The sequence below is a fragment of the Sorex fumeus genome, unplaced genomic scaffold, assembly GCF_029834395.1.
Source record: "Sorex fumeus unplaced genomic scaffold, SorFum_2.1 ptg000265l, whole genome shotgun sequence".
Lineage (NCBI taxonomy): Eukaryota > Metazoa > Chordata > Mammalia > Eulipotyphla > Soricidae > Sorex > Sorex fumeus.
Window position 1 is genome coordinate 33,642,710 of NW_026606322.1, and position 7,381 is coordinate 33,650,090.

Below are 7,381 nucleotides of genomic sequence, written 5' to 3' on the forward strand. Positions count from 1 at the left end.
GAACACCCATATTGTTTCCCAAAAAGGCTGGAATCTTCAGTCAGCATTCTACCAACAAAGAATGAGAGTTGCTTTCTCTCCACATCTGTGTCAGCACTGGTTGTTCTTATTCTGTTTTGATTTGTGCCAGTCTCTATGATAGTTGGAAGGAATTGCTCTGGATGGGAGAATGGAAAATGTGTGCTGAAAGTGGGTAAAGACCAAATGCAATGGCCTCTCACTATCTGTAACGCAAATCGCAATGCCCAGAAGGAAGAGAGAGACAGAGAGACAGAGAGAGAGAGAGAGAGAGAGAGAGAGAGAGAGAGAGAGAGAGAGAGAAGAAAAGTGCTTGCTATACAGGCACGCTAGGGGGTGGGAGGTGTAGGTGATAGGAAGGCATACAGGAATATTGTTGATAGAAAATTACACTGGTGGGAGGATGAGTGTTCGAACATTATATGACTGAACCAGGTCATGAAATCATTATAACTGTATCTCATGGTGATATGAAAAAAAAAGTCCTGATGTTATAGGAAGTTGGAGGTATAGTACAATGAGTAAGGTGTTTGCCTTGCATGCAGCTGACCTGGATTCAATCTCTGACATCTCATATGGTCTCACAAACCTGCCAGAAGTAAGCCCTAAGCACAGAGTCAGGAGTAAGTTCTTAGTATTGCAAGGTGCAGCACAAAGACAAATAAGCAAAAATCCTAATTTTTTGAACCTTCAGTTCTAACATGGACTGCAGAGACATCATTGTTTGTGGTCTACTTAATCAATTTGTTTTAAATCTTAGAATTATTAAATGCATTGTCTATATGAAGAAAAATATCTTGAAATGCCTTGTTTTAGTGAGCCTATATGTGCATAGTAAAACATAGGTCACTGTCACTGTCCTCCCATTGTTCATCAATTTTCTCAAGCGGGCCCAGTAATGTCTCCATTGTGAGACTTGGTTGTTACTGTGTTTGGCATATTGAATATGTCAGATACTCTCGGTAGCTTGCCAGCTTCTCTGAGAGGGGCAGAGGAATGGAACTTGGGTCGGCCATGTTGGCTGTATGCAAGGCAAACGCCCTACCCGCTGTGCTATCTCTCCAGCCTGTAGTAAAACATATATAATAATAGTTTTGATTTTCTAAATAATATCAAAACAAGCAGCAAAGTGACAAGTCTAATCATATCTAATCATATGATTCATAATTTCCTTGTGACTTTCTGACTTGTATAAGCACTTTAAGATAATTTAAGCTCATTTTACTCCACTGATTATTCTGACATTCACAATGTGTATTCATGATATGTTAAAGACTAAATTATTAAACATTTAAAAAGATTCAAAAGAACTATTTCTTCAGCATTAAATTATTTTAAAGAAACTGAAAATATAAGAAAATTGTAATTTTAATGTGTGATATCGAAAAATATAAGAAATATGGAGACAGTCTGTGCCCTCAAAAATAGAATGACCACAGCTGAGGTAAGAATCAGTGAGCTGGAAGATCAGCTGCACCAAGCCAACACGCAACAACAAACAGTGGCAAAGGACCTCAAAATAGCTCTAGAGAGAATCAGAGTCCTAGGAGACGATTCCAAGAGGAACAACTTTAGAATCATTGGACTAGCTCAGGGAAATAATCCCAATGAAAAAACCATGCTTAAACAAGTAATCGCCGAGAAATTCCCAGAGCTCCACAATACAGCCATTCAGATTCAAGAAGCCTAAAGGGTGCCAGCTAAAAGAGACCCTAACAAAAACACTCCAAGACATATTATAGTTAGAATGATCGATGCTGCTGATAGAGACACAATACCGCAAACAGCAAGGGCAAAGAAGGAAACCACATACAAAGGAGCACCCCTTAGATTCACAGCAGACCTATTAGAGGAAACCCTTCAAGCCGAAGGCAGTGGCGAGATATTGTGGAAAAACTCACTGAAATGAATGATTCACCAAGAATACTCTATCCATCTAAACTCTCACTCAAAATTGAAGGAATGGTACACTATTTTCTAGATAAACAGCAGCTCAGGAACTTCATAGACTCAAAACCAAACCTAAAACAAGGGCTAAAGGGGCTACTATAAGACAAGATAAACCCTACAACCACAACACACACTTACAGAAAGATGACACAAAACCCCATAACCATACTCTCTCTCTCAATGACAATGGTCTAAATTCACCACTTAAGAGACACAGAGTGGCAAAATGGATACAAGAGACAGAACCCAACATTCTGCTCCTACAAGAAACTCATCTCAACACTCAGAGCAAACACAGACTCAAAGTCAAAGGATGGAAAACAATCCTGCAAGCAAACAGCTCCTTCAAAAAAGCTGGAGTGGCCATACTAGTATCCGACAACATTAATTTCACCTTGAAAAAGATTAGAAGGGACAGTGAAGGCTATTTTCTCTTCATCAAGGGTTACGTACAACAGGAAGAAATCACACTCTTAAATGTATACGCACCTAATGAGGGAACAGCTAAATATTTAAAACAACTGCTAACAGATTTTAAGAAGAACATTGCTAGCAACACAATAGTAGTTGAAGACTTCAACATCACCTTATCACCTCTGGAAAGATAAAGAACAAAACCCAGCAAGGAGTCATTGGCTTTGAAAGAAGAAATAGAGGAGAAAGGATTTATAGCCTATACAGGGCTTTACACCCCAAAAACAAAGAATACACATTCTTCTTCAGTGCACACGGAACATTTTCCAAAATAGACCATGTGCTAGGACACAAAATATACCTCAACAGAATAAGCAAGATAGAAATAGTATCAGCCATCTTTTCAGACCATGTTGCACTGAGGATAGAAGTGAATCACACATAAACACGGAGAACCAAATCAAACACCTGGAAATTAAACAACTCAATGCTGAACAACGAGTGGGTCAGGAATGAAGTCAAGGTCGAAAGCAAAAGATACCTGGAAACAAATGAGAATGAAGACACGAGCTACCAGAACCTATGGGATGCAGCAAAAGCCGTATTAAGGGGAAAATTTATAGCTCTGCAAGCATATCTTAGGTCTGTAGAAAGGATACACATAAACAACTTGACCTCACAACTCAAGACCTTAGAAAAGGATCAACAGAAAGAGCCTAAATCAGGCAGAAGGAAAGAGATAATAAAACTTAGAGCAGAAATCAATGACATGGAAACCAAAGAAACAATCTGAAGGATCAATTAAACCAAGAGCTGGTTCTTCGAGAAAATAAACAAGATAGATAAACCACTAGCAACACTCACAAAGTAACAGAGAGAGAGAACCCTAATAAACCGAATTAGAAATGAGAAGGGGGATATCACAACAGAAACCAAAGAAATCCAAAATATCATCAGAGACTACTTTGAAAGGCTGTATGCCACGAAACAAGAGAACCTAGAAGAAATGGACAAATTCCTGGACTCCTATAATCTCCCAAAGCTGAATCAAGAAGATCTGGAGTATCTGAATAGACCTATTAACATCAACGAAATCGAAACTGTAATCAAAAGTCTTCCCAAAAACAAAGCCCAGGTCCAAATAGATTCACTAGCGAATTTTTACAAACATTTAAAGAGGACCTACTGCCAGTCCTTCTCAAGCTTTTCCATGAAATTGAAAAAACAGAAACTCTCCCAAACAGTTTTTATGAAGCCCACATCTCTCTAATACCAAAAGAAAACAAAGACATCACGAGAAAAGAAAACTACAGGCTGATATCCCTGATGAACATGGATGCGAAAATTCTCAACAAAATACTAGCAAATAGAATTCAACTACTCATCAAAAAGATCATACACCATGACCAATTAGGATTCATCCCGGGGATGCAAGGCTGGTTTAACACTCGGAAACCAATCAACATAATCCACCATATCAACAAAAGAAAAGATAAAAATCATATGATCATATCAATAGATGCAGAGAAAGCATTTGAAAAGATCCAGAACCCATTTATGATGAAGACCCTAGCCAAAATGGAGATGGAGGGTACTTTCCTCAATATAGTTAAAGCCATCTTCCACAAGCTTACAGCAAGCATCGTCCTCCGTGGCGAAAAACTGAGAGCCTTCCCTCTAAGATCAGGGACGAGACAAGGATGTCCACCTTCTCCACTGCTGTTCAATATGGTACTGGAAGTACTTGCAATAGCAATTAGGCAAGAAAAAGATTAAGGGCATCCAGGTAGGAAAGGAAGAAATCAAGCTCTCACTATTCACAGATGATATGATACTATACTTAGAGAATCCTAAAACCTCTACCAAGAAACTTCTAGAAACAATAGGCTTGTACAGTAAAGTTGCAGCCTATAAAATCAATACCCAAAAGTCCACGGCTTTCCTATATGCAAATAGTGAAAGAGAAAAAATTGACATGAAGAAAACAATCCGGTTTACAATTTTGCCCCAGAAAATCAAGTACCTAGTAATCACCTTAATCAAGGAAGTAAAGGATCTGTACAAAGAAGACTACACAACGCTACTTCAGGAAATAAAAGAGGATACGAGGAAATGGAAAAATATCCCCTGTTCATGGATCAGGAGAATTAACATTGTCAAAATGGCAACAATTCCCAAAGCACTGTATAAATTCAATGCGATCCCTATTAGAATACCCATGATATTCTTCAATGATATGGAGCAAACACTCCTGAAATTCATATGGAAAAATAAGCCCCCACGAATAGCTAAAGCAATTCTTGGGATAAAGAAAATGGGCGTGGTCAACCTCCCAAACTTCAAACTCGACTTCAAAGCAGTAATACTTAAAACAGCATGGTACTGGAACAAAGGCAGAGCTGTAGACCAATGGAACAGCGTTGAATATACTGACATCTCCCCGCAAGCATACAAGCATCTAATCTTTGATAAGGGGGCAAGAAAAGTGAAGTGGAGCAGGGAAAATCTTTTACCAAATTGTGCTGGCAAAACTGGATGGCTGCATGCAAAAAAGTGGGCTCAGATCTCTGCCGAACTCCATGTACAAAAGTAAGATCAAAGTGGATTAAAGACCTCAACATCAGACCGGAATGCATAAGGTACATTGAGGAAAAAGTTGGCAAAACCCTCCATGACATAGAAGCTAATGGTGTCTTCAAAAATGTCACACGGCTGACCAACCAAGTGAAAACAGAGATATAAAAAATGGGACTATCTTAAACTAAGAAGCTTCTGCACCCAAAAGAAACAGTGACCAAAATACAAAGACAGTCTACAGAATGGGAAAGGATATTCACTAAATACAGATCCAATAAGGGGTTAATATCAAGGATATACAAAGTACTGGTTGAACTCCACAAAAAGAAAACATTCAACCCCATCAAAAATGGGACGATAAAATGAATAGAAACTTTCACAAGGAAGAAATCCGAATGGCTAAAAGGCACATGAGAAAATGCTCCACATAATTAATCATCAGGGAGATGCAGATCAAAACCACAATGAGATATCATTCCACACCACAGAGACTGGCCCATATCCACAAAAACAAAAGCAACCGGTGCTGGCCTCGGATGTGGTGAGAAAGGGACACTCCTTCACTGTTGGTGGGAATGTCGACTGGTTCAGCCCTTTTGGAAAACAGTATGGATGATTCTCAAAAAAATTAGAAATTTAGCTCCCATTTGATCCAGCAATACCACTCCTGGGAATATATCCCAGAGAGGCAAAAAAGTATAGTCGAAGTGACATCTCCAATTGTCTGTTCATTGCAGCACTCTTTACAATAGCCAGAATCTGGAAAAAACCTGAGTGCCAGAGAACAGATGGCTGGTTAAAGAAACTTTGATACATTTACACAATGGAGAACTATGTAGCTGTTCAAAAAGATGAAGTCACGAAATTTACATACAAGTAGTACTACATGGAAAGTAACATGTTAAGCTAAATGACTCAGAAAGAAAGGGATAGACATAGAAAGATTGCATTCATCTGGGGAACATAATGTAACAAAATAGGAGACTAAAACCCAAGAACATATAAAATGAGCATCACATTAGCAAAGATACTATGTAAAGAAGTTCTATAAATGTCTATGAAAAAGACGAATAACTCATAATTCTAGCTGCTACTTTGCAAAACAGATAAATTAAATGGCTCATTCTGACATGAAAACATTTCAACTTCTTTTGTAATCAGGGAAATTCCAATTAAAACTGCAAAGAGATGTCAGTCACACCCACTAGATTGACAAAAATTAGCACATTGAAGTACATGCAGTTCTGGCAACTATGTAGTGTCATTGACGCTCATACGAAGTAGATAAACAATACATGAGTGCAAATATTTTTAAGGCAATTTGACATTTACTGCAGCTGACATTGGAAAGTATGAATTAATACTCTCACTCTGGGACTCTGAAACTATATCTGAAAGAAACACTGATTTATGTTTGTTAGAGGTCATCTTGATGAATCTTCACTAATAATACTGTTGTTGCTTGTACTAGCAAAACAGAGATAAATAACTAATGAAAGTAACAAAACACAAGAACTGCAATATGTATTGAGAGAAAGATTAATTATATTTCTGCCATACTCTGAGAATGCAAAATTTTTGATTTAGTCAAAGGATGAGTTGCAACTAGCACTATCACTACTATTTAATTATAAACATTTGATTAATAAACCAAACTTCAAGATCCACAAAATACAAAAAAAAATTGTTGTGCTAATATAGTCTGAAACAGAATAAAGGGTTAGAGAAAAATTAAGGGCAGATAGTTCAGCAGTGAATTTTTTAAAAATTTTCTCAGTCTTTCGTGGTTATTGGAGTATGTGCTATGATTTTAATGGACTATTAAAAATACAAACTATTAAAAATACAAACAAAAAGAAACAAATACTGTCCTCCCATTGTTTTGCTCTAGCGGGCCCAGTAACATTGTGAGACTTCTTGTTACTATGTTTGGCATACTGAATACTCTCGGTAGCGTGCCAGGCTCTCTGAAAGGGGTGGAGGAATCAAACCTGGCTCAGCCAGGCTGGCTGCATGCAAGGCAAACGCCCTACCGCTGTGCTACCACTCCAGCACGCTTCTCAGCAAAAATATGGAACACTTCACGAATTTGCGTGTCATCCTTGTGCAGGGGCCATGCTAATCTTTTCTGTATCATTCCAATTTTAGTATATGTGCTGCCGAAGCGAGCACATATACATGTAAAATATAAAAATATACATGTAAAATATACATGTAAAAATAATGAAATGAATTTACATTGTTCGTATAAATTGAATATAACTCCAAATAAGTTATCAACAATTTATTGACACACCTTACTGGTTTATTCTCATTCATGAACACATTGACACACTTGGGAAACAACTGCTCTAAAAACCTGACAGTTTCAGTTGTGAGAAAAAAAAAGGAGAAGAGATATTTAATTTCTAGTCCCTCCTCT

The 7,381-nt window shown here is 37.8% G+C and overlaps 1 non-coding gene across 1 annotated transcript; it reads right to left on the reverse strand.

The window, feature by feature from the left end:
• Positions 1–7,024: 7,024 nt before the first annotated feature.
• LOC130018760 (U6 spliceosomal RNA) lies at positions 7,025–7,131 on the reverse strand. Its single transcript, XR_008791632.1, has one exon. It is a non-coding gene; the product is annotated as a U6 spliceosomal RNA (small nuclear RNA).
• Positions 7,132–7,381: the final 250 nt, after the last annotated feature.